The following is a 24,789-nucleotide window of genomic DNA, read 5'->3' as shown; positions in this document are numbered from 1 at the left end:
TATGTTTGAGTTAAACAATGGCTATTTGGTGTTACGTGAGAGTCTTTTTGAAGTTTAGGGATGGTGGGCAAGCACACCCGAGGACAGGTACTGTGACAGCACTAATGTGTGTAGTCACAAGATGTGTGCAGCCATTGAAATAAGGTGGCTTGACATCTGTTTGTGCTTAAGGCTGTAAACTCTCACTAATAGACGGAAAAGTCACACCTGATACTGTCTACTGCAATGCAGCCCAGTCTCAAAGGAATTGTACGGCCAAAAATACAAATTCTGTCATCATTTACTCACCCGTTCCAAACCTTTTTGACTTTCTTTCATTTGTGGAGCACGAAAGAAAATATTTTGAAGTTTTTGTCTATACAATGAAAGTCAATAATGTAAATATTTTTTTTATGGGGAAATTATTATTATTTTTTTAAGGGGTAGGATTTTTTCCAAACTGGATGTTTTTTTTGTTGTTTTTTTTTAGGTAGGTAGTTATGAATAGTTTAACCTATTATTTTATGGAGCCCCACACATGACATGGGGAAAAAAGAAGATATTGTTGGAATTATCATGAATTAATCATTTGTTTTCACAACTTATTAATTCATTACCTCGTTTTATGGAAACTCATGTTGGGTAAATCAGTACACGCTGTAGCTATTAATTTGTTCATGGACACGATTTAACTAAATTATTAGGGAACAAATTAATCAAACATTGCCACACATAAGTCGCTGGAACAAATTCGTAGGGTACATTTATACGATAATATGTGCTAAAAAATGGAAAAGTTTGCTCTGTGTTTTCAAAAAGTTTCACATACAGACAACAATGTTGTCAAAACAATCCTCATTCACACAGATGCGCGAAAACGACTAAAAACGCTGTATTATTCATGCCAGGCCAGTAGCTGGCGATGTCACTTAGTAAAGAAATACAACGTGTCTGCGCACGTGCACGTTCCTATAGACTGAACACATAATATGCATGTGTATGATTTCACTGTTTTCACAAATATGCGTTTTCGTAGTTTACATGGAGACGATAACGGTATCGTTTTCCAAAATGCTGTTGTCATGTAAATAAACAAACAAAATGCAAAATGTTATTATTTTTTAGTTAAAAATGGTGTCGTGTTAATATGGCCTTAATTTGTGGCCATATTTTTTCTACATGTGTGTGGCTTTGTTTACTTTAACTGACTTGTTCATAATATTATTTTTAAACTTTCGCTCCACCGATACAGTAATTCGCCTGAAAGAAGAAACCGACAGTACACTGTAAAAACATATTTGATCAAAGTTGAAAATAAAACAAAGATTATTGTAGTTTGTTTTTCAAGAAAATACTATTTCAGTCATTTTTACTTTAAAATTTCACATAACATTCAGTGTGTTACTTGTAGTTTCTTCGTAGTTATTTCAGAAATGTACTTGCGATTTCTGAGTGAAAATTGTTTCAAAGTAGATCTCAACCAAAATAGATTTTTTTTCAGTGCATAAGAAAATGTTTTACACTAATGCACGCTATGCCCTGGTGGCAACACTGAGATTGCAACATATATTTGTATTGTGTTATGAATTGCTTTATGACACATTTCATAACACAATGAAACTGACCTTACATGGCATGATCCATTTGTGCATAGAGTATGCTGACCTTCATCCTAGCAGACTTCTAGCACTAAGAAGTAAGTGTTAAATAAAGTAATAAATAAATGGTTTTGTATTCACAAGAAAATAACATACAGATGTTTTATATCATATTTAGGATCAGCTGTTAAAGCAGTTTCTAGCATCAACTGAAAGGGAGTACTCTTGTTGTTCTCTAGCTTTCCTTTGCCCTCAAATCAGAGGAAAAGTGACTAATCGACCTCTTCCTCAGCTACTTTTCACCCCTCTATTCCTTCATATATCAATGTTTCTTCATCATTTCTTTATCCCCTCCTGCCCTCACTCCCTTATTCTGTCATTTCAGTCATTTTCTCTCATCTCATCTGTTTTCCCCATCAGCTGAAGGGGGTTTCTCCTGTTCTCTTCTTCCGTCGGGAGCTTCCGAGCGGGAGATGTGTCTGTTATTCCCATCAGCACGACTTCTGTCTGGCACACAACATTTTGCTTTAGCTTTCAACACTTAAATGTTCTCACAACACATTCTGTCAGCAAGCACTATACAAATAGGCCATATTTCCAACATCTTCCCTCTCCCTTGTTCTTATCAGATAAATATAACCAGTATTGGGGACAGTTACTTTAAAAATTAATGCATTACAATGTTGCATTACTCCCTAAAAAATAACTAATAGCATGACTTAATGACTTTTTATAGAAAGTAATGCATTGTGTTTTTGGGCTGGGCTTGCTTGTTTGTTTTTAATATAAAAAAAGTTATATTTTTGGTAATACATTTGTCCATTGATCTACAATATCCCAGGAAAGACAGGGGCCAATTTTGGAATGAAGTTGGTAAATTAAATAGGTCCCAAGTTCATCTGAGCACTTAAGTTGCCCGAAAATAATAATTGTTCCCTCAAATCACTGGAATGAGAACCTACTTTTACATCAAAGATCATGTCAAATAATTAGTGCATAATTAATATTCACAACCCACCAATTCACATTTTTGACATCACATCCAGGGGTGTGTTTCCCAAAAGCATCTCTAACCAACTACGTCTCACATGTTCTGTCGTTACCAATGTAGTTCAACGATTCAATGTTTCCTGAAAGCACGATTTCAATGAACATTCGCGAACAGCATCGCAAATTTATGTGCATGGAACCACAGCTCTTCAACATATAGTTTATCGTTAATATGTGGACTTGCATAGATCATGCTCTTGTTCTAAATAAGCAAGCTAACATGCAATACAATCTATATCCTTCATTCTATATATATACAAATTTCATTCTACCTCTTGTAGTTTGCCAAGAGAATGAAAGCACTATTTTTGAAGAGTGTGCATGTCCTTACGTGAACCATCGTGCATCGTACTATGGTAGTTCAGTAAAATTGTGCTGTGCAATTGAACTGAGTTTCAAATATCTTTCCCTCCCTCTATGCTTCTATCTCTCTTTCACTGATCTGTGCATCTTCACCAGGTTTTGTGCTGGTAATCTCTTAATATGTCTGGTATCAGTTACTTGTGACCTCGGGCAAGCAGTAAGAAATGTGATCACGTTCAGCTTTGGTTTGTGAAATGCCTCTCACTCTTCAGTTGATGCTGGCTCAGTGTGAACCTGTGAAATTACATTTTATAAGGTCTGACTTACCTGAAAAAAAAAAGGTTTACGTTTACCTTTGAATATGTCCACAGATTTAACTTGTAAGTAAAGTATAAAATTATATTCCTCCTTACACACACATCTCCAAAAACTTCCACCATTTATCATAGCTTTCTCCTCTCCATATCATCCTGCAGCAGTGTGTGTGTGTGTGTGTGTCAGCATCCCCTTGATGATAGAACTAGATCTTTTTAAACTAGGCGAGTGCGTCACACACACTCAGGGACAGGTTGTCCCACAGCCTGCCCCAGATTAGATCTGCTCATAGCGCTAAAGTTAGCGATGTAATTAGCACATAGGCTAATTAGCCCAGAGACATGCAGAGCATACGCACACACACATTCCAAATATCAATGTGCACAAACACACACACACACACACATACACACACTTGACGATGGGGGGCAGCAGGAGCCAGTGATTCACCACCTTCTTGTGTTCTTGACAGCAAAGCTAATATGTAAGCTAATATTCTAATAACAGCACAAATTATTACATGAATTGAAAATTATATTTAGCATTCAAATAATGTCTACCACTACTTATTTATAATTACTATGACAACATCATAGTTAGTAGGTTAGTGACATGGCATTAATTTGCTTTTCTGGGATATAACAGCAGAAATGTCAGAGTGACACAACTGTCCCAAAACAATAATGTTATTTCAAAAATGTATTATTTATATTTGATTTATTGTTTTTCTAAAAAATATTGTCTTATTGTCTTATATATATACAGTATACTTTTTTTATATATATTAAATTATACATGTAATATTTTAAATGCATAATTGTACATTAAAAATATTATTTTACCTTATCAGATCACTTGACCACTCATCAAATGTCATGTGGAGCAACCAATAAAATATTCTATATTAAATATTTATTATATTTGAATAAATAAATAAATAATATTCAATGTGTAAGAAGAAGTATTCTATTATTTAGTTACTTAATTACTTGATGGTTATACCTATGAAAAGTCAAGTCAAGTTATTTATATAATACTTTATACAATACAGATTGTGTCAATAATGTGTCAAGTCAGTTCATCATTGATTCATGTGTCCAGCTCAGTTCAATTTAAATTGTATCTGTGCAATCAAGTCGACAATATTGCCAGAATTTAAGTTTCCCCAACTAAGCAAGCCAAAGGTGACAGTGGCAAGGAACCAAATCTCCATTGATGACAGAAATGGAGAAAAAAAAAAACCTTAGGAGAATCCAGGCTCAGTCGGGGGGCCAGTTCTCCTCCGGCCAGATGAAACCAGCATGGTGTGGTTTAATTACAGGCTGCATCAATGGCCAGAGTTTTGAGATTGCGGTGGACGTTAAGGACTATAATGCGATAAGAGATTGCTCATGTACTGATGAGCTAAACCATTCATAAACTAAACCATTTATAAGTAATAAGTAAGATTTTAAAATGTATACAATGTTTAACACAGAACCAGTGCAGAGTTGACAGAACTGGGCTAATATGGTCATACTTCCTGGTTCTAGTAAGAACTCTAGCTGCTGTATTTTGGACCAGCTGGAGTTTGTTTATTAGGCCCGTAGAGCAACAACCCAATAAAGCATTACAATAATCTAACTTTGAAGTCATGAATGCATTGATTAACGTTTCATTTGACATTTAGAGCATAGGTCGTAATTTAGATATATTTTTAAGATGGAAAAATTTGGTTTTACAAATGCTAGAAAAATGTTTTTTAAAGGAAAGATTGCTATCAAATAGCACACATAGGTTCCTAACTGATGACGAAGAATTGACAGAGCAGCCATCAAGTGTTAGACAGTATTCTAAGTTATTGCATGCAGAGGTTTTATGTTCGATAATTAATACCTCTGTTTTTCAGAATTTAGCAGTAGGAATTTTCTAGTCATGCATGTTTTATATCAACTATGCATTCTGTTAGTTTTGCAAAATGGTATGCTTCGTTAGGCCGTGAAGAAATATAGAGCTGAGTATCATCAGCATAACAGTGAAAGCTAACACAGTGTTTCCTGATGATATCTCCCAAGGGTAGCATGTAAAGCGTGAAAAGCAACGGTCCTAGTACTGAGCCTTGTGGTACTCCATACTGTACTTGTGATAAATATGATACCTCATCATTCACTGCTACGAATTTATGACGGTCAGATAAGTAAGGTTTGAACCATGACAATGCAATTCCACTAATGCCAACATAATTTTCTAGTCTATTCAAAAGAATGTTGTGGTTGATACGCAGTGCTAAGATCCAGTAGCACTAACAGAGAGATACAACCACGATCGGATGATAAGAGCAGGTCATTTGTAACTCTGATGAGAGCAGTCTCTATCCACATTCGTAGATCGTGATATCTAGGTGTAGGAGTCTCTATGTGCTGAGAATTAACTGACTTTCCCCAAAAAAACTTGTCCAATTGTCTATGAAATGTTATTCTGCGGACACCACTTAGACATCCAGCCATTGAGTGACAACAGTCTGCTATGTATCTAGTCAACACGGTAAGCAGGGAGGGGACCAGAGCATATTACAGTGTCTGACATCGTACTTGCAAGTTCACACACATCTTTAATGTTATCTCCGACTGGCGAAGTGAATAATAATCTTACTGAATTTATGTTTTGCATTAGCCAGCACTTTTAAATTTGCCAAGATATCAGGTGCTCTGGCTCCCAAAAGACTGGACTATGGTGGCAGGTGTCTCTATTTTCACGTTCCGTACAGTAGAATCGCCAAAAACTAGAGCATTTTGGGTGTGTCACTGAGTGGGGAGAACCTGTTTATTATTTTGATCAGAGCAGAAGTGTGGTGTTTTGTCCCGCGACTATGCCGCCTCGCAGTCACCCAGTCGCCCTGTTGCGTGGGCTCTGCAATCAAAACCGAACAATGTACAGGACTGGCTAAGCTAGTCACATCCAAAGCCGTATCTATTGATCAGGTTTCTCAGTGGGTGTGTCACTGAGTGGGGAGAACCTGTTTATTATTTTGATCAGAGCAGAAGTGTGGTGTTTTGTCCCGCGACTATGCCGCCTCGCAGTCACCCAGTCGCCCTGTTGCGTGGGCTCTGCAGTCAGAACCGAACAATGTACAGGACTGGCTAAGCTAGTCACATCCAAAGCCGTATCTAAGGCCCTCACATTCTTACTATCCTCAATCAAAGTTTGGATATGTGTCTCTAGTTCGGAAATCTTCTCTGTCAGTCTAACTATTTCCCTGCATATATCACATGTGAATCCCTCGCCGCTGATAGAGAAAGCTACACTAAGCATGTGGCAAGCAGTGCAAGTGACAATAACAGGAGAAGCCATTACTGTTGTTTTTGTTTTATTTTATTAATAAAGCCCTTATCTTCCTGCACTATTGAGTCCTCGCTCCATCTTTCCTCCCCAACCCTGACAGTGTCACCCAGACACCCTGCTGTGGGGGCTCTGCAACCAGAACCGAACAATGTACAGGACTGGCTAAGCTAGTCACATCCAAAGCCGTATCTAAGGCCCTCACATTCTTACTATCCTCAATCAAAGTTTGGATATGTGTCTCTAGTTCGGAAATCTTCTCTGTCAGTCTAACTATTTCCCTGCATATATCACATGTGAATCCCTCGCCGCTGATAGAGAAAGCTACACTAAGCATGTGGCAAGCAGTGCAAGTGACAATAACAGGAGAAGCCATTACTCACCATGATTGTTGAATGATACCTACAGAACTACAATTAAATGTCAATTAAATTTAATTTCTCACATGACAGCAACATACAAAGAGTACAATTTCGGGCATGCATTGAAACTAGACTTTTAAAAGATTCATCATTTTCTTGGTCATTTTTATCAGTATCATTGCTTCTCTCTCTCTCTCTCTCACTCTCTCTCTCTCTCTCGCTCTCTCTCTCTCTCTACCAATTAGATTATATGGTTGGACCTAATTTTTGTATACAATTTTATTAAACAGATCTCAGTACTTATTGACAAAGATCCAGTACCACATATATGGGCAATCTGCTGTCCTGCTCTGTAGATACTGAAAAACCAGTATCGATCCAGCACCCTGTCCTCTACTGACCTCTCCATCTTCCTGTCTCTCATACCTGTCATGCTCTCATTTTCAAACATACTGCATATTAGATGCTTGAATCTGACTGACACTTGAGTTCAAGTATCTCTCTCTCTCTTTCTACGGGAATTAAAACGTCTGTTCCCACATTCTCTCTTAATGGTGTCACTCAGCCGAAACATATCCAACAGATGAAGGGAAGAGGAGAACGAACGAATCTCAAAACACTAGACCCGGGAAATGTGCGTGATGGTAATCAAGACCACAGCCAAAGAATGTAGAGTGAAAAAAATCAAATAATTACAACTCTGTTGGTCAGTAACTGACTCAGGTGCAATCAGCCCTCATTCACACATTAAATAGAGCTCTTTGTGGGTTCACACACACACAGTATCGTGCAGTATCTCTCAGCATCTGAGTATCAAGTGAATGAATGCACCTCACACATTCTCTCTGAATCACTGTATGTTACATATGAAAGAACACAATGGGAACACATTGAGGCATCGGGTAACACAGTGCTCCCTAATATGGAAAAAACACACACTCATTTGACCCACCAGAAGCATGCACACTTGATTTAAAACTCTGACCAAGCACCTTAATCCCCACGGGGCACGGTGGGCGCTCTTCATCGTCCCATTTCACTTCACTGTGACCTGGTTCCAAGAACACTAAAGCCTGGAATACACTACAAGATTTTTGCCCCGATTTTCAGACCGGAGAAGTTATCGATAGTTGTCGAAAGTCAGAGCCAGTCTGCAGATTTGAGTTGACAGATTCCATAGAATATCGTGTAGTGTACGACGGTCACCGGCTCCGATATTTTAGCTTCAGTCTATGATTCCATCCAGTCGGACGATTCACATAACTGGTTTTGCATTGATGCTGCAGTAACAGATGGAGCTCCATAAATCACAGGAACAAAGACGAGTGGGTGGCCCATAAAGAGAGCAGCGATGTGGGGATGTGCAGATAGACGAGTCCCTGGTCTGGTCTTTAGGATCACCCAGGAGGGCACAGGCCTCTAGAAGAACTGTAGATGACTGCAGAGGACTTTGTCTGTGTCCTCTTGGTTGAGGCTATATGGCGTGATAATGACTGCTTCAGACATCATTTGTATGTGTGCTACAGTGTACACAGTACGCATATGTGTGTTTGTGTAAATGTGTATGCAAGTGTGATAGTATAAATCTGTGAGTAGGCTGTGTTTCGGTCACGGGGTTATATGGTTATGGTTTGAATATTTCCAACCAATCATCTGCAGACGATAACCAAATTAAACTGTTTGACTTTGCATTGAACACTGGAGGCAGGTTTTGTCCTGCTTTCAAAAGGTTTGTATAATTTTGCACTGTAAATGCATTAAAATGTACTGTATATTGTTGCAGTATCGCATTACTCATAAAAATAGGAAATATTACACTACTTTTTTATGGAAAGTACAATATCCTAACTCAAAACGATGAGTTACATTTTGTTGGTCGCTTTAATTTAGATTTCTGTGTGGTGTTCGGTAGCCCCACACACAATTACATTTCACTGGACCAAATTCCTGCATCTTTTAACTATATATAAATACCATGTGTTTTAATTTATTCTGATTGTGTGACATCACAGACAAATTAAATGTGTTACCGAAAACTTCTTACATCGCACCTGGTTAAGAGTTTACTGTGTTATGTTTTAGTGCTTTGCTTGTAGATGTTTTTGAAATGCAAAATGTTTTTTTTTTTACTCGGCATTCTACTCAGCATAGTTTGCTTGCAATACAGTGTAGACTTTGATTATGTCAATGTAATACATATAAACAATTATGAAAAATATTTAAATAACAATGGTGTAAAAAACTAAATCAAAATACAGTATAAACCATATTGGGAAATGTGTGACGAAATCCTGAGATGCAAAGCTCTATTTTCAGCAGCCATTAATCATAGTTTTTTCATAAATCTTGGATGAATCGAAGGTTCAAACGAACATAATTTCATCATTTGTTTGAAATAGATATGTTTTGTAACATTACAAATGTATTATTACTTTTATTCTACAAGCATGCACTGAATTGATCAATATAATTAATTTATTAAAAATAATCTTATTTACCCCAAACTTTTGATCGGTAGTGTACATATTTGTTAAAAAAAAAAAAAAAGAATAAAACAATAACAATAATGATAATAACAATTTTAGTTAATTTTCTCATTTTTTCCAAAAAGTAATCTGAAATTGACTATGCTGAGCTCAGTGTGTTGTCCAGTTATGTGTCTGATCTGATCATTGCTGGATTGTGGATTTAATGCTGCTCTCCATTAGACGGGGGACTTTCCAACCTCAGCACAGCCAAGCCACTATTCTGTGTTTCCTTTATCTCTCTCATCACGGTTTGCTGTGGTGTAGAGTCCAGTCATCTCCAGCGTGACCCGACCATAGCATTCAGCAGAGACACATGCTCTCTTCAGGGTAAGTTTGTTCCTCCTTGAGCCCAGATTTAGAGTCAAAGTTTCAGGCTGGACTCACACAATGCCGGCTTTCACCATCTGACTTCACGCATGACCGCAACATCTCAATGACGCCTTCGGCAGGATAATCTACAACCTCACACCAACCCCCCCCTCACACACACACACACACACACACACACACACACCCGTCCGATGGAATGACATTCACACACATTCATGCAAACACAGCAGTGGCATTCAAATGAATTAATATAAAGAACTGCAGTGCTGCATATGGTGTCTGTAACTGTAGCTCACTGCTGCCCCCAATTGGCCTGTTTTGTGGTCTAAACTGAATCTACATTTGCAGAACTTCACATTAACCAAGTTCACACCCATTCTGCAAAATTCCACCAAATTCCCCCCAAAATCAGTGTGGAAAAAATGAAAGATTCTGCAGGTTCTTTGTGTATGGCTACATTAGGGTCGGTATGTATGTGGTGTATCCATGTCATAACAATACTTCACCCGGGGGCTGTTTCGACCATGGTTTCATACTCATCTCGCTGATATAAATGTCTAGGCACTGTCTATACTTTATTTGTACATTCCCGAGGGAAATAACATGCAGTTACCATCAACAATACACTTATTTGTGTCCAAACAGACATGAAAGAGAGCAGGGCTGCAGTTCTTATATCAGAATAATAACAGCAACAGAGCTATTTCATTTTCATAAGGCTGTGTTTGATCAGATGCCAGGGAACAATGTGTCCGAGGATCCACGGAAATGTCATGCAACGCTTTATGGTTTAAAACTTAGAGTCTTTGAGCTTTTTTTTTTTTTAACGAGAGTTGGCGATCTGAAGCAACATGAGTGACAGACATATTGACAAGGTTGAGATGCTCAAATGAACAGAGCAAACATTTAGAGAGAGTACACAACCAGTCAAAAGTTTAGAGTCAGTAAGGTTTTTTTTATGTTTCTGAAGTCTTTCATGCTCACCAAGTCTGCATTTATTGGAGCAAAAATATAGTCAAAAGAGTAATGTAATAAAAATGGTAAAAAGAGTGCACAGACTTATGTAATTTATTTTTGTGATATATATATATTAGGGTTGGGCCGATAGACGATGCCGATGGCTGATAGACCATCCCGTTTTTTGATGCACAGTTGCTTTTTAGTTTCACTATCACTTTCGAGATTCACGATCGCACATCTGTTTATACTATGGAGCGGCAGTACTTACAACACATTTTACTAGATTATATGTTTGTCAGTGGTACTGAGGATCTGCAAAGCATTCGCCATCATCCTCAGTCATCTCTTCTTACATCGTGTCTACACCGGACGAGACAGTTGTCGTGTCGCGCCGTGCCGCATCAGCTAAAGACTGTCTACACTGGACGCGACAAAGCGACTGTAGAAAATCATTTGAAATTTGTGTCAGCACGTCATTATAAATATATAATATATATATGCAGATGTTCTGCAACTTGCATGCAGACTTGTCTTAATGTGAGTGATATGCATGGAAAAGAGTGGTTATTTCATCCATCTGTGTGTATGCAAAAGCTCCGACCTTAAACAGTCACAACTCTGAAACCATTTTTGGTTGTGCAGCTTTAACGAATGACTTTCATGCTTTCATTTACTTCTGTAATCATTCCTCTCAACATTAAGGTCGGCCATGTGCGTTTGATAGTCTGATCTGACACAGCTGTGATCGGAGTTCATGGCCTTTAGCAAATGAAACAGTTCTGAGCTGATCAATTAAACCCATATGATAACGAGGAGCCATCTAGTGGTAACCTAATAATAACTCCAATGCAATGCTTGGTATCTCTAGAAGTTTGTTTATTTATTTGGTGATCTTTGCATGTTGTTGTGCGTCCATTTGCAGCCTTTGGACCAATTTTGATGTGCTTTTTGTTTAATACAGAAAAGTGGGGCGAGTGAAAAGGTCAGTTCTGAATTGAAAACATTTCATCGCAGGTCACGTCTTCAAAGAGCCCCTCTCATAAGGAATCAAATGTTCTGTGATCTGACAGTAAAGAGCTCATTGTGCTATGAAAACACTGCAACTTTCTCAAAATTTCCTTCTCAGGGAAAAAAACAACTTGTTCTGAAATTTCAAAACTTCTGACCTCAAGACATACATTTATAAACAATACCTATTACTCACTGAGATAATAAAGGTGAAGCAGGACAGATGCAGTTATTCCTAAACAGCACAAGAAAAGGTCAAACAGCCTGTGCTGTTTCTGATTGTGTTTAGCACCTACAGCTCTGCAGATACTTAAAAAAAAAAACATGTTAGTCATTTTAGACTGATTACAATAATTTGAGAGTCATATTTCAGCAATCATGGTTTTATGAATCATCACAGTATTTTGCAGAAGAAAATGTAAGATGAACCCTTAAAGAATTTCAGCAAGGAAAAAGAAGTGGCTAACACCCAGCATCTAGAAGTGCTCTGGTGAAGAGTGAAGCCTCTCTGCTTAACTGCGCTCAGGAAGTTCACACAGTTTGATGACCCTCCATGAGTAGAGAGAGGGGACAGCTGTCGGAAACCAACATACTAACAAAAACACCTGCAAGACCACACAAGTCCCAACACAAGACTCAAACCAAACAGAGGTCATAACTGCTGACAGATCTGATAGATCCGCTGCAGTCTGTCTGAGCCAGACAAATACATCAGTCACACTGACTGATAACATCTCTGCAGCGCTGAAGACTCTACAGAATTATAATTTCACATGCAAAGCAGAGAACTGAAGCATCCGTACTGGTTTATTCTACAGCGTTAATATCACGTAATGTGCAATTTCAGCATTTACATGAGCTTCAATAATCAACTTCAGTTTAGTAGTGTGCTTGAAAGAGTGCAATTAAAATACATCTACAATGGAATAAAGTACTAAACTGAGTTTAAATCTGACCTCAGTATCAAAAGAAAACAAAAACATTGTTTTTCCTAAAAAATTAAGCACATTGCACTCAATCTCTCATCACTACAATAAAACTGGACATTTTATTTTTTGATAAATTGTAACAATAATGCTCCTGAACTTAAGTTTTGTTCCGCAAATATGCATTAAAGTGATCGAAAGTGTTAGAAAAGACATCACAAAAAAATTGTATATTTTAAATAAATGCTGTTCTTTTGAATTTTCTATTTATCAAAAGATCCTGAGAAAATGTATCGGTTTCCATAAAAATACGAAGCAACTGTTTTCAACATTGATAATAATCAGAAATGTTTCTTGAGCAGCAAATTAGAATGATTTCTGAAGATCATGTGACACTGTATGTATGTGTGTGTGTGTGTGTGTATATATATATATATATATATATATATATATATATACATATATATATACGGTATATAATTTTGCTATAAAACCCCCGTTGTTAAAACCCCCTTAGCTGTTATAAAATCACTGTCAACCACGGCTTCACGGGGCTTATTGCTTTTATAAAACGGTTATTCCATATACGTAGTAAGGTTTCCCAGAATAAAACAGAGCAAATAAAGTGTAATGATAATAATAAAAACAGTATTCTTCCGCCAAACAATGTAGTTCCTCAGAAACAGTTGTGGCTCCAACAAAGTGGCTGCAGAGCGACACACAGAAGTAAACAAAGGTGTGTGTTTGTAGAGTAATTTACAACAGCTTCGAACGCGGCTCAACCAATCAGAATCAAGCACCGGAACTATGCGTTTTATAATGTATTTTTGCATACATATGAAGTCAAATATGGTAATTGGGATACATTTGAATATTTTTTTTTTTGGCATGCGTATTTACTAACATGAGCTGATCTGATCAGGCAGCCGATGGTCTGTAGGGGGCAGAATGTGTAATATTGTCCGTAGTGCTGCCCGGTGCTGGGATTCCAGATCAGAGAGCGGTTCTGCTCATACGTGAAAACGTACGCTGTAGGGCCCTAAAACAATGACACATAAAAAAATACAGTGTTTTCATCTCCATCTCCACTGATTTCCACTGAGGGTTGATCACCAGCAGAGATCTGTGATCTGCCACCTTCAGTCTTGAAGGTGCTTCAAGCAGTGTGATTGGCTAAGAGGCCTGTCACTCACCTCAGGAATGGCGATGCCTGTGATAAGCCACGCCCTTTTCCCCATTGATAAGAAGTAGTTACAGAACAACACAGCATGCTCCTCCTCATCTCCCGCTAGCAATGCTAGGAATTGCTTAAACAGCATAAATCAGACAAAAATTAGTATATATAACACATTTCTCACATCGCACGTGCCCCATAAGTCACAAACCCCTGCAAAAGACATGCTGGAAGGGAAGTGAAAGTGACGTGACATGTTGCCAAGTATGGTGACGAGTCCGACTCTCTAACCATTAGGCCACAACTTTTCCCAATGAGGGACACATACCGCACAACCAACTCCTGAGGAGAGACAGAACGAGAGGATGAGCGCAATGACAGCACACACAGATGAGCTGGTGTCCAGCAGTGTGCGGATGGACCGCGGTCTCCTGAGGGCCGTTTGGGAAAGCGTCCAGCAGCTCCTGCGGAGGGGTCAGAGGCCGTATGAAGCGTGTGACAAAGACGGTTTTGCTGTTGATGTCGATGACGGTAGTGAGACAGGGTCGGTCGGGGAAACTCTGACTCACCTCCTTCTCAAACACTTCACTCGCGATCAACAAACGCTCACCTTCCTGAGAGTCAAACTGAGAGGAGACAGAGGTCAGAGGTCATGAGACAGTGATTTTACACAGCGATTTTGAAGTTTCCCTTACTGTATATTAAGAAACTGATCTGAAAGTTTGGGCTCAGTAAGATTCTTAACTGTTTTTGAAAGAAGTCTCTTCTGCTCATCAAAGATGCATTTATTTGGTCAAAATACAGATAGATTATTACAATCTAAAATAAGTGTTTTCTAACGTAATATACTGTAGAAGGTAATTTATTGCTGTGATCAAAGCATCATTACTTCAGTGTCACACGATCCTTCAGAAATCAGTCTAATATGTTGATTTGCTGCTCAAGAAACATTTCTGATTATTATCAACATTTAAAATAGATGTGCTGCTTAATATTTTCATGGAAACCAAGATATATATTTTTTTCAGGACTATTTGATAAAGTTTAAAAGAACAGCATGTATTTGAAATAGAATTGTAGAATTGTTTGATACATTATATCTTTACTGTGACTTTTGATCAATTTCATTACTTTCTGACTCCAAACCTTTGAATGGAAGTGTATAAACAGTCAATTGGACATGAAGAGATTTTAAACCTGATCAGACAACACTTACAGGAATGTTTTGGGTTAAGCTAGTAATTAGGTAATGCGAGATAAGCTCTAGGATGCTCACAGATGCTGTCGATTACCACAGAAAACCATATCGACTCGTTTCTCCATTTGTGAAAGCAAACACAAATCATGTTTACAGTAATACACTCACATACAATTGAAGTCTATGGGGCAAGACATTCTGGCCAGACAATAGAAATGTGCATCTTGTGTATTTGTTAAAACACTTTTAGTAATTCTTCCACATCAAATGTGTTTTATTTAAGCTGTAAAGTTTTTATATTTTTATTTTGTGAGGTAGGACTACAGGTCTAGGATACTGTCAGCAGATTGTCTCCATGTAAACAGTCCCTTGCATCTCTCTGGCATCCTGTGAAAATCTCCCAGTTTACTGGCTTTAGTAAGGGTTAGTAATCAATTTTATCACACTGGCATGATGCTAACGTAGGGCAGGATGATAATACAATATCAATATGTATCTCAAGATCATTTTTTTCAATAACGGTGATTTTTAAAGACATTTACCATGACGGAGTTAAAGCAGACAGGTCACGTCGTTATCACACCAGAAAGTTTTAAATGGCTCTGGCAATGGTTCATAAGCACATCAAAGGCACAGAATGCTTCTCACCTCCACCACATCATAGAGGACCTCATCGAAGATGTTGATGAAGACCTCATCTCTGACCGACTGCAGACTGGTTGAGCTGTAGTCTCCGTTCGGAGCACTGAGATAAAGGGGAAACTCACACCACGCAAATACTGCAACTCAGTGTGATCACAATAACATTTCTGATTAAGTTTGATATGATGAGTGTAGTATTCGTTTTTTTTTACTTATTTGACCATTATATCAAAACCTAGCTGCCTACCTAGACAGCATTTCAAAGTACTAGGGATGCACCGAAATGAAAATTCTGGGCCGAAACCGAAACCGAAAATTCTGGTTGCACTTGGCCAAAAACCAAAACCAAAAATGCTTTTTAATAATTATTTATAATTTTATGAAATAATATAAAACAATTTTGTACGACTTCTTAATTTAACTCAATAATTTAATTGACACTGAATTTAAAAAATACAAGCCAGTAAAAAATAACCACACTTTTATTGAAAGTAAAACAATAAAATTGGACAGTAAATATATTAAATATCAATATATTATTTTTATTCAGTTCTATACAACAGAATCAGATTTAACTGATTTTTTTAAATTATACAATTAATGTACAAAGCTATAATTATCAGTTATTATCATGTGAGCAGAGCATAGCGTCATGAGAGGGTAGCGTCATTTTACCAGCGTTGCCCAGTACAGCTGTACTACACCATAAACAGCACAGCAGCACTATTGCAAACAGGAACAAGTGTACTACATAGAAATTTCCTGTCGGCACATTATTTGGTTTCGGTGCATCCCTGTATCATAGGTGCACTCCTAACATGAAGGCTATTCTAAAAGTTAGACAAGAGCATTATGCTGCCTTTTAAGACATCTAATTTTTGGCCAAATTGTAATGCTACATCACATCACAGAATATACTGTGACGAGCTCAATGAAAAAAAAAGAGAAACCTAAATTATAAAAAAACTGTAATTTCTCAACAGAAATAAATACATACTATTATTAATGTATATATATATAAATATATGATTTATTCAATACTGGATAAGAAAATAAAAAAAACATAAATTCTAAATTATCAAGATATTTTTTTTTAAATATTCATGCTTCATTCAACAATGCAGAACATCCAATAAAAAAATTAACATTTATTATTCGTCAAAACAAATATTGATGTAAATATATATTATAATTAATTCTTCATTATTTATACGCCATTATTTATCATTTTTTTTATTTTAAAAATATTTATGCATCATTCAATCCTGGAGAATAATACAAAAAAAAAAAAATATCGCCCATTTTTACCGAGGTACTTTTTTTTTTGCTTGTAAGAGTATTACTTATGGGGTTCTGTTTTATTTAGGAGGCAGTAGACAGCGATACAGTTCACTCGGTTTAGGAAGAGAGTTGTAGTGACATGTAGAGTTTATGATGTTATTCTGGCTTCTCACGTCAGTGCTGTAGGTTTTAGTCTGACCTGAATGGCAGAACAATCTCCTCGTTCCAGCAGGGGTTTGGACCCTCAGCGGTTATAAGATTGCTGAAAAGACACCTCCACAAACGGCCTGATCAGAGGCTACAGTACACATAAATGTATACATACAGTTACAGTCAAGTATTATTACAGGTAAAGGTACAGGTATGGTGCAGTGATGCAGTCGAGCTGTTACCTGTCCGAAGGGCCACTTGCTGCCCTGTTGAGGTGTTTGGGACGACACAGGAGCTGTAAACGGCTCTGTGAATGATTGCCCAGACTTAGCTGACACAGGGGGTTTGCTGAAAATACAACAAACGATACATGAGAAAAAGTGATGGTTTAGTGTCTTCTTCTGGAAGTGTACAGGTACCTGGCGTACGGTCTGCGGACGGGGATGTCGTATCCTCTGATGATGTTGAGCAGGAGTTTGATGTCTCCATCTGAGAGGTTCTGAGCCGTCACCTTTTCCTCTCCTTCCTGCGAGGCTTCAGGGGCCATTTGGGCTCGGCCAATTTGAACAGGTTCCAGCCTAACAGCCTGAAAGAGTGTCAGCTGAGAGTCAGTGGAGATATCCCATAACACACTGTGGTATTAGTGAACAATAGACATAGAGACAGGACGTTCTCAGCCTCACATACAGTGCATTGGTTTAAAGTCTCTATTTCTATCCTGAACACAAACAAACACGCATCTACTAACAGATGTTCCTGATGGACAGTCAGTCGGTACATTAGTGATGGAGATGCATCGGTGACTCTTTCTGTAGGTGGCATCATTATACCAGTAGGTGGCGACTCTTTATGAGTGAGTCAACTGAATCATTCACTCAACCAATTCATTCAAAAAAAATGATTCATTCTGGAACGAAATAAGTGACTGGGTCTCATTCACTAACTCTGCATATGCACGAATATGTGTGTGCCATTTTCACGCACAAATCATGATTTATAAACTTTTGTACTGAAAGTGAAAAAAGGCTATAAAGGAAAGGTTGTGGAAAGGAGAATATGGGTGTTTTATGCTAATTACTAGTTTGGGGTGACATTTTTCATCATAAGTGTTCCTGTGTGTGTAAATATGAACAATCAACATAATTATTGTTGAATGAGAGCCACTGTCTTTATGAGTGAGTCATTGAATCATGCACACAACTTATTTGTTTGAGAAAATATTCATTCAGGAACATGAAAGCAATACACTCAGGATCATGCTGTTGTTCTGAATATCATTAGCTAAACCAGAGGATATTATCTTTCAGTTCCTTACACAACTTTAATGATTTTATATTGTTTTAGAATATTTTTGTTCTTTATGGGGTTTGACAGACCCTGGTCAATGTATTATTTCATTGTATGGAAAAGAGCAGCATGAACATTCAGCTAAACTTCTCCTTTAGTGTTCCACTTTACACTGACTAACTCTACAGAGAGTGGCACCTCATGAGCACAAAAATCTGAGGGGAGGAACACAAGAAAAATAAAGGAATACAGAAGACTGAAAATAAAACAGAAAAATCCTCAGGACATACCCAGCACCTGGACCACTGAATATACAAACATACAGGATAAAAAAGAGAAATAAAAAGACAGGAAGCGTCAAATAAAGATCACTTTATACTGATTTAAGATTAGATAAAACCTCTCGTTCTCTGCAGTCTGTGCTCAAACCAAGTCATTAAACCAAAGACTGTCAATAGCATACACTGTCATCGAACATGCTAATCTTCCATATAATCATCATTAAACATAAGGAACTGCAGTGCTTGAGCTGGATTTAGCTTCAAACTAAAAGTCAGCATTTGTTACTGGCACAGCCGGGTGAGCACATGAGTACCAGACTGAATATGACATCTAGACGTGGGCGGACTGTTAAAGATGAGCTGCCTTAAGAAAGCCTCTATTTAAAGTCTGCAGAAGTGAATTAGATCAACAACAGAGATGCTTACCCGATGCTGGGAACCTCGTCCTCTGAAACCACATGGAAACCACAGGATGAAATTATGCTTTGCTATGTGGAAACGATTACTGACGGATTCCCACACCTGAGAGACAAACAGAGAATTTGATTTTAAGGGCCCTTTGCTGCAATCCATACATACCACATTTATCCTATATACAACTCACATAAATGTCCACTGTCTTATATATCATTAAAATATAAAGAAGACAAAACCGATAAAGATATTTGGGGTAAGTAAGATTTTTGTTTAGAAGAAATATTTTTAATCAGCAAGGATGCGTTAAAGGGTTACTCCACCCCAAAATGAAAATGTTGTCATTAATCACTTACCCCCATGTCGTTCCAAAACCGTAAAAGCTTCGTTCGTCTTCGGAACACGATTTAAGATATTTTGGTTGAAAAGTCAAGTCAAGTCAAGTCACCTTTATTTATATAGCGCTTTTAACAATACAGATTGTGACAAAGCAACTGAACAGCATTAATTAGGAAAATAGTGTCAATAATGCAAAATGACAACAGTAAACACTCATTTTTCAGTTAAAGACAGTTCATCATTGAATTCAGTGATGTCAACATCCAGCTCAGTTTAAATAATATCTTTGCAATCATGTCAACGATAACGCTGGAAATGAAGTGTCCCCAACTAAGCAAACTAAGAAAACCAGGAGGTTGTGACTGTCCCATTGACTGCCTAGTAAATAACACTGTCAAGGCCCAGAAAAGTATGAAAGACGTCGTCTGAATAGTCCATCTGCAATCAGTGGTCCAATCTGAATTTTATGACGCAACGAGAATATTTTTTGTACGCAAAGAAAACAAAAACAATGACTTTATTCAACAATTCTTCTCCTCCGCATCACCGTAGCGTCATTTTAGAGAATATCCAATGAAAGTAAACTGCGTATGCTTTTCTGTGTCAGCCGCGACACAAGGACACGTTTTCTTAGTTTATTTACGCTTTGATTTAATGTAGCTTGCGCTCACTGTTGTACACGGGAAGCAGTTCTGGGAATCTCGTGAAAACCAACGTTTGTTAACAGGAGCAAAGGAAGCAAAAGTTTCCTTACTTTAGCAAAGGAAAACCAGTCTCCTCTTGGCTTATATCGAAATCCTCCGACATTCTTCTTTGCAAATCATGTACTTCTAATTAGTGATCTCTCCCCTGCGCTTCCGCGTGTGTCACTTCTGACCGGCGCATGCACAAAGCCGACCTCATACGTCATCCGCCCGGAACTGCTTCCGTTTACAACAGTGAGCGCAAGCTAGATTAAAGTGATTATTACGTTTTGAATATGGATACTTTTCTTACAAAAGCGCATCGATTCACTACAGAAGGCCTTTGTTCACCCCCAGGAGCCGTGTGAGACACTTTTTTTATGGATGGGCGCTTTTTATTTAACTTGTTTTGGACTGATGCATGCAACACCCGCTGAGTGCCATGAAACAGCTTGAAAGATCAAAGACTAATTTTTATATAACTCCGACTGGATTAGTCTGAAAGAAGAAAATCATATACACCTAGGATGACTTGAGGGTGAGTAATTTATGGGCTAATTTTAATTTTTGGGTGAACTAACCCTTTAATAAACACATGAACTATTTACAGGTGCATACTACCTAAAAAGATGCACTGCACTGCAGCTGCTGGAAAACTGACTTTGTGCTGTGAAAATGTCTTGCACAGACATCTGCTTGACACTAGATGGTGTTACAATGACTTACAAAAATTTCCTTTTTTTTCAGTCTTGCAGTGCAATTTTTGACTCCAGCCTGGACAGTGTTATTTTTTATTTTGAAGTCCTTGGCGATTCATCCAGTCTGAACAATCTTAGGACACCCACCACTTGTTCTGCTCATTGTTTCCCAGAAGTTTAGTATGTCTGTTATGTCACTGATGGACACAGGCAGTTTTCACAGAGGTTAAGTGATCTAACCTGGAACACTTTTTCGGAAATCTCCCGCTCCATGAACGGGATGTATTTAAATTTACGGAACTCCGGCACCTCCTGACTCTGCAGCCTCAGGAGACGGAAGCGATGGGAACGCTGCAGCTCCTCATCGGTCAGGAAATTAAACTCCTCCTGAAGCTGCTCCAGGCGGAAATATTCAGGCACTGCCAGGTCTCCACCACTCACCACCTACAGAGACAAAGAGAGAGACACCAAGACAAAAGACAGCGCTCTTGAATACTAGACTCTTATTGGAATTCTCTCCTGTGGTGTTGAAGTCAGTTTTTTAACTAAACGTTGGACAGAATCCTCACGCTCATTGGCAGATGGCTTTCTAGATACACTTTAGATGCATATTAGTTTGGTGATGCAAATACTTAAAATTAAACAATGGAAAACAATTATAGAGGTACATTATCCCTTACTTAATGTCATTTGTCTTGTGAAGTACTGTATAGAGAATTCTGGGAAAAGTACCGAGAGTAGTTGCACGATGGAAGCATTGTTGGTGTCGTTAGGGTCGAGGCGAGACTCAGCCGCCCACTTCCCCAATTTCTTCATGTCGTTCAGCCCAGATGCTCCAATACATGCTATAGCGTCCATCTGCCTGAGACCACTGAAGAGAGAGAAAACAGCACATCTTATCCAGCACAACTCTGAAAATAATGCGCTAATGGGGGGCTGAATCTCGATTTGGCTCTCTGACCTGTACATACCCCCTCCAGGCTGACTAGACGGGGGAGCGAGGGGGACGTCATGTTCCCCTACAGCCCATGACACGCAGCAGGAGAGCTTCCCTGACGTCAACAGGGTCTGCGTGTTAGTGCCATCGGCCTCGAAAGAGAACGGAACACCTACCACAAACAAGATATGAAACAAACCGAAGGCTGCATCATTTCACTTCATGACTTATGACTGTGACGCACAAAACAATCCATTTAGGAAGGTTTATAGAGGAGTTTACCATTACCGACCCCCTCGTGGTTGAACGTGACTCTCTGGTTGCTGCTAAACTCCACCTGCTCAAATGGTGCACTGCCGGTCAGGACAGAAGATTCTGGAACCGGCACACACACCTCAGTCAGCTGGGAGGAGGACGAGCCGACACTTTCAAACACCTGCGAGATAACAACCAGAAGCTCAAAGACACATACAGACAAACGGCAATGCAGCTGTGCATATGCACACACAACCCAGCCGTACCTGTAGTTTGATGCTTTCTGGCCAGTTCACTATCTTGAGGTTGAAGATCTGACCAAAGTGAACTCTGAAATCCATGTTGAGGATTCGACTGTCTGTTCTGGAAACTTCTTTATGGTTGTACAGGACCTTAATGAAGAGGGCACGTTTGGCCACATCCTCTCTACGAGCAAACTCTGCACTAGAAAAGACAAACAAAACCACCATTTTTACATTTTCTGGAGAAAATTTGAGTGTTTATTTGGGCAAAAGTCAGGGTGATTCCAGAGAGTTGCTATGTGGTTTCCAGAGCCCAAGTTTCTAAAGGCCCACCAAATCTACATCTGAGAACTAGCAGCAAATAAAGTCAACTGTGGTGTCGCCTCATGTTGCCTGCATAATGTCCAAAAAGTTGTGCTTGAACACACCGCAAAAGACTACAGCCAATGGCCAACTAGCGTGAGAGGAAATAACTCTCCATAACAGCAGGTGGCAGTAGTCTATTTTCATCATTCAAAAAGGCCAACCAGAAATAAGACTGTGAATATACAAACCTCAAACCAATGGATTCATAATGCAACTTCTTCTCAATATGTCTTCTTGTGTGCACTGTTGACTTCACCGCTTATTTGCTTTCTTCACTTTTTTTTTCTTCTCGTACACTGATTCACTAAACTGAACAGCTAATCAGAGCGATCTCTCTCATCGACGGCTCCAAAGCAATTCAATTGCTGAAGGCTGGAATAAACTACACGACTTCTGCCTCCATTTGCAGTATGGATGCATTAATAACGCTAGTTAATAATAACAGTGTTGCTTAAATTAGCAAACACAGTTAAGTATTAAACTTTTTAAAAACAGTGACTACCTGAAGGTCTGAGGTAAGTGTATCTGTGTGTGTGTGTGTGTGTGTGTGTGTGTATGTATGTGTGTGTGTGTGTGTGAATACTGACCAAGATTTGAAACAACAAAGAGACAAAATCATTGATTTTAAATTAATGACTTGAGGGGACATACTGCTGGTGATGCATTTTGTTTTTGCGCTTTATGCAAATGTGAGAAACTACCAATGAGAGGGCAAACAATAGCATGCCATGTGTAGCAGGGCTCTACACTTACATTTCTTAACCTTATTAAATGTCATCTTTTATGTCAAATTCATTAATTATATTAATACACTTTTTCAACATGTTTTAATTAAAACTAGGGCTGTCAATAGATTAAAATGTTTTATCTGATTAATCTCATCCTTTTTCTGTGATTTAATCGCGATTAATTGCTCACTTCATGAAATTAAGCATAGACCATTTATCTCATTTATCTCAAATGTTTATTTTGTCATCAGTTGTTATATCCAGCAAAGTAAACCAAAAGATTGAAGGGTGATTCTCAAAAATCTATATTTTCTGCAAGCTTTTTTCAAGATAAATTTAGATGTCTTTCCAAAAAAGGACACTTAGAAACTACAAAAGGACACCAAAGAACCAAATGATCTAAGGACCCCATATAAGCACATATGAAAGAAAAAAAAAATCTGAATTTTATATTATATGTACAGTGAAAGAGCTTTTTTACATTTTGGAGAAGTCAAGTTGCGATACCGAACAGGACCACATGGAGACGCCAAAAAAAAACTAAACCAACCGCCTACTGACTGCATGATCTACTACAGTACACGGATCCATTCAGTATAACTAAACACAGCAACATAAACATGACCAATCAAAAAATTACCGTGAATGTGTGTGGAAACAACGTGAATGTATGGAAATGTCTGTGCCTGTGCATAAATACAATGTGCGATTGGTGCGTCAAGAGCACTCATACACGCATTATTATAACGGACTCACACGTGTTTACTGTACGACTCCTGTACGCCACCGCAATCGTCTTTACCTTGATTGCAGTTTTCATCCATCAAAACTTTACTAGCGAGACTGGTTATCCAATCGAGAAAACGTAGTTTGCGTCTCATCTGGCCATACAGCGGTGGGATGTGTTGACAATGTGTTCAGTCTGTACTTCACACAAACGCATGACATGTGAGGGCTAGCGCTCTTCAGAGACAATCAGACAATCACAAAATAGAGCTTGTGTTTAAAAGCGAAACACACCGGAATGAATAATTCTCTGAAAACGCAACGCAAGTCTCTGTTCTCTCTGCTATCTCTGATGTAATCAGCCTGGTTTCCTTTATATTAGCACTGTTTTGGACGGATTGTTTGAATGCATTGGCTTACTGAATCATTGGACTGAAAACTTTCCCGGAGTTTAGCGGCTTAAAATTATCTAATCGCAAGCAGAGAAGCAACATTGGGTTAAAGGGTTAGAATAGAAATTGTGCTTCAGTAATTTTGCGTTAATTGCGTTAAATTATTTTAACAAAATCAGACAATCAGGAAGAATTAGTTTCCAAGCAAATGAAATCAGTATCAACAAAATTAATCTTTGCACTGCAGAGATGAGAGGTGTCAGACTGGCTCAGAGGTGGCATGAATGCATTTAAATTCATAATAACGTTATGAGATTAA

General features: G+C 38.3%; 1 pseudogene; it reads right to left on the bottom strand.

Moving 5' to 3' along the window:
• The window catches only part of LOC107558787 (coiled-coil and C2 domain-containing protein 2A-like), a 52,435-nt pseudogene that overhangs the window by 21,107 nt on the left and 6,539 nt on the right, over window positions 1–24,789 (bottom strand).

Source organism: Sinocyclocheilus grahami, unplaced genomic scaffold (genome assembly GCF_001515645.1).
Source record: "Sinocyclocheilus grahami isolate Dianchi unplaced genomic scaffold, SAMN03320097.WGS_v1.1 scaffold660.1, whole genome shotgun sequence".
Lineage (NCBI taxonomy): Eukaryota > Metazoa > Chordata > Actinopteri > Cypriniformes > Cyprinidae > Sinocyclocheilus > Sinocyclocheilus grahami.
Note: the sequence above shows the minus strand (reverse complement) of the source record. Positions and strands in the feature narration are given on the sequence as shown.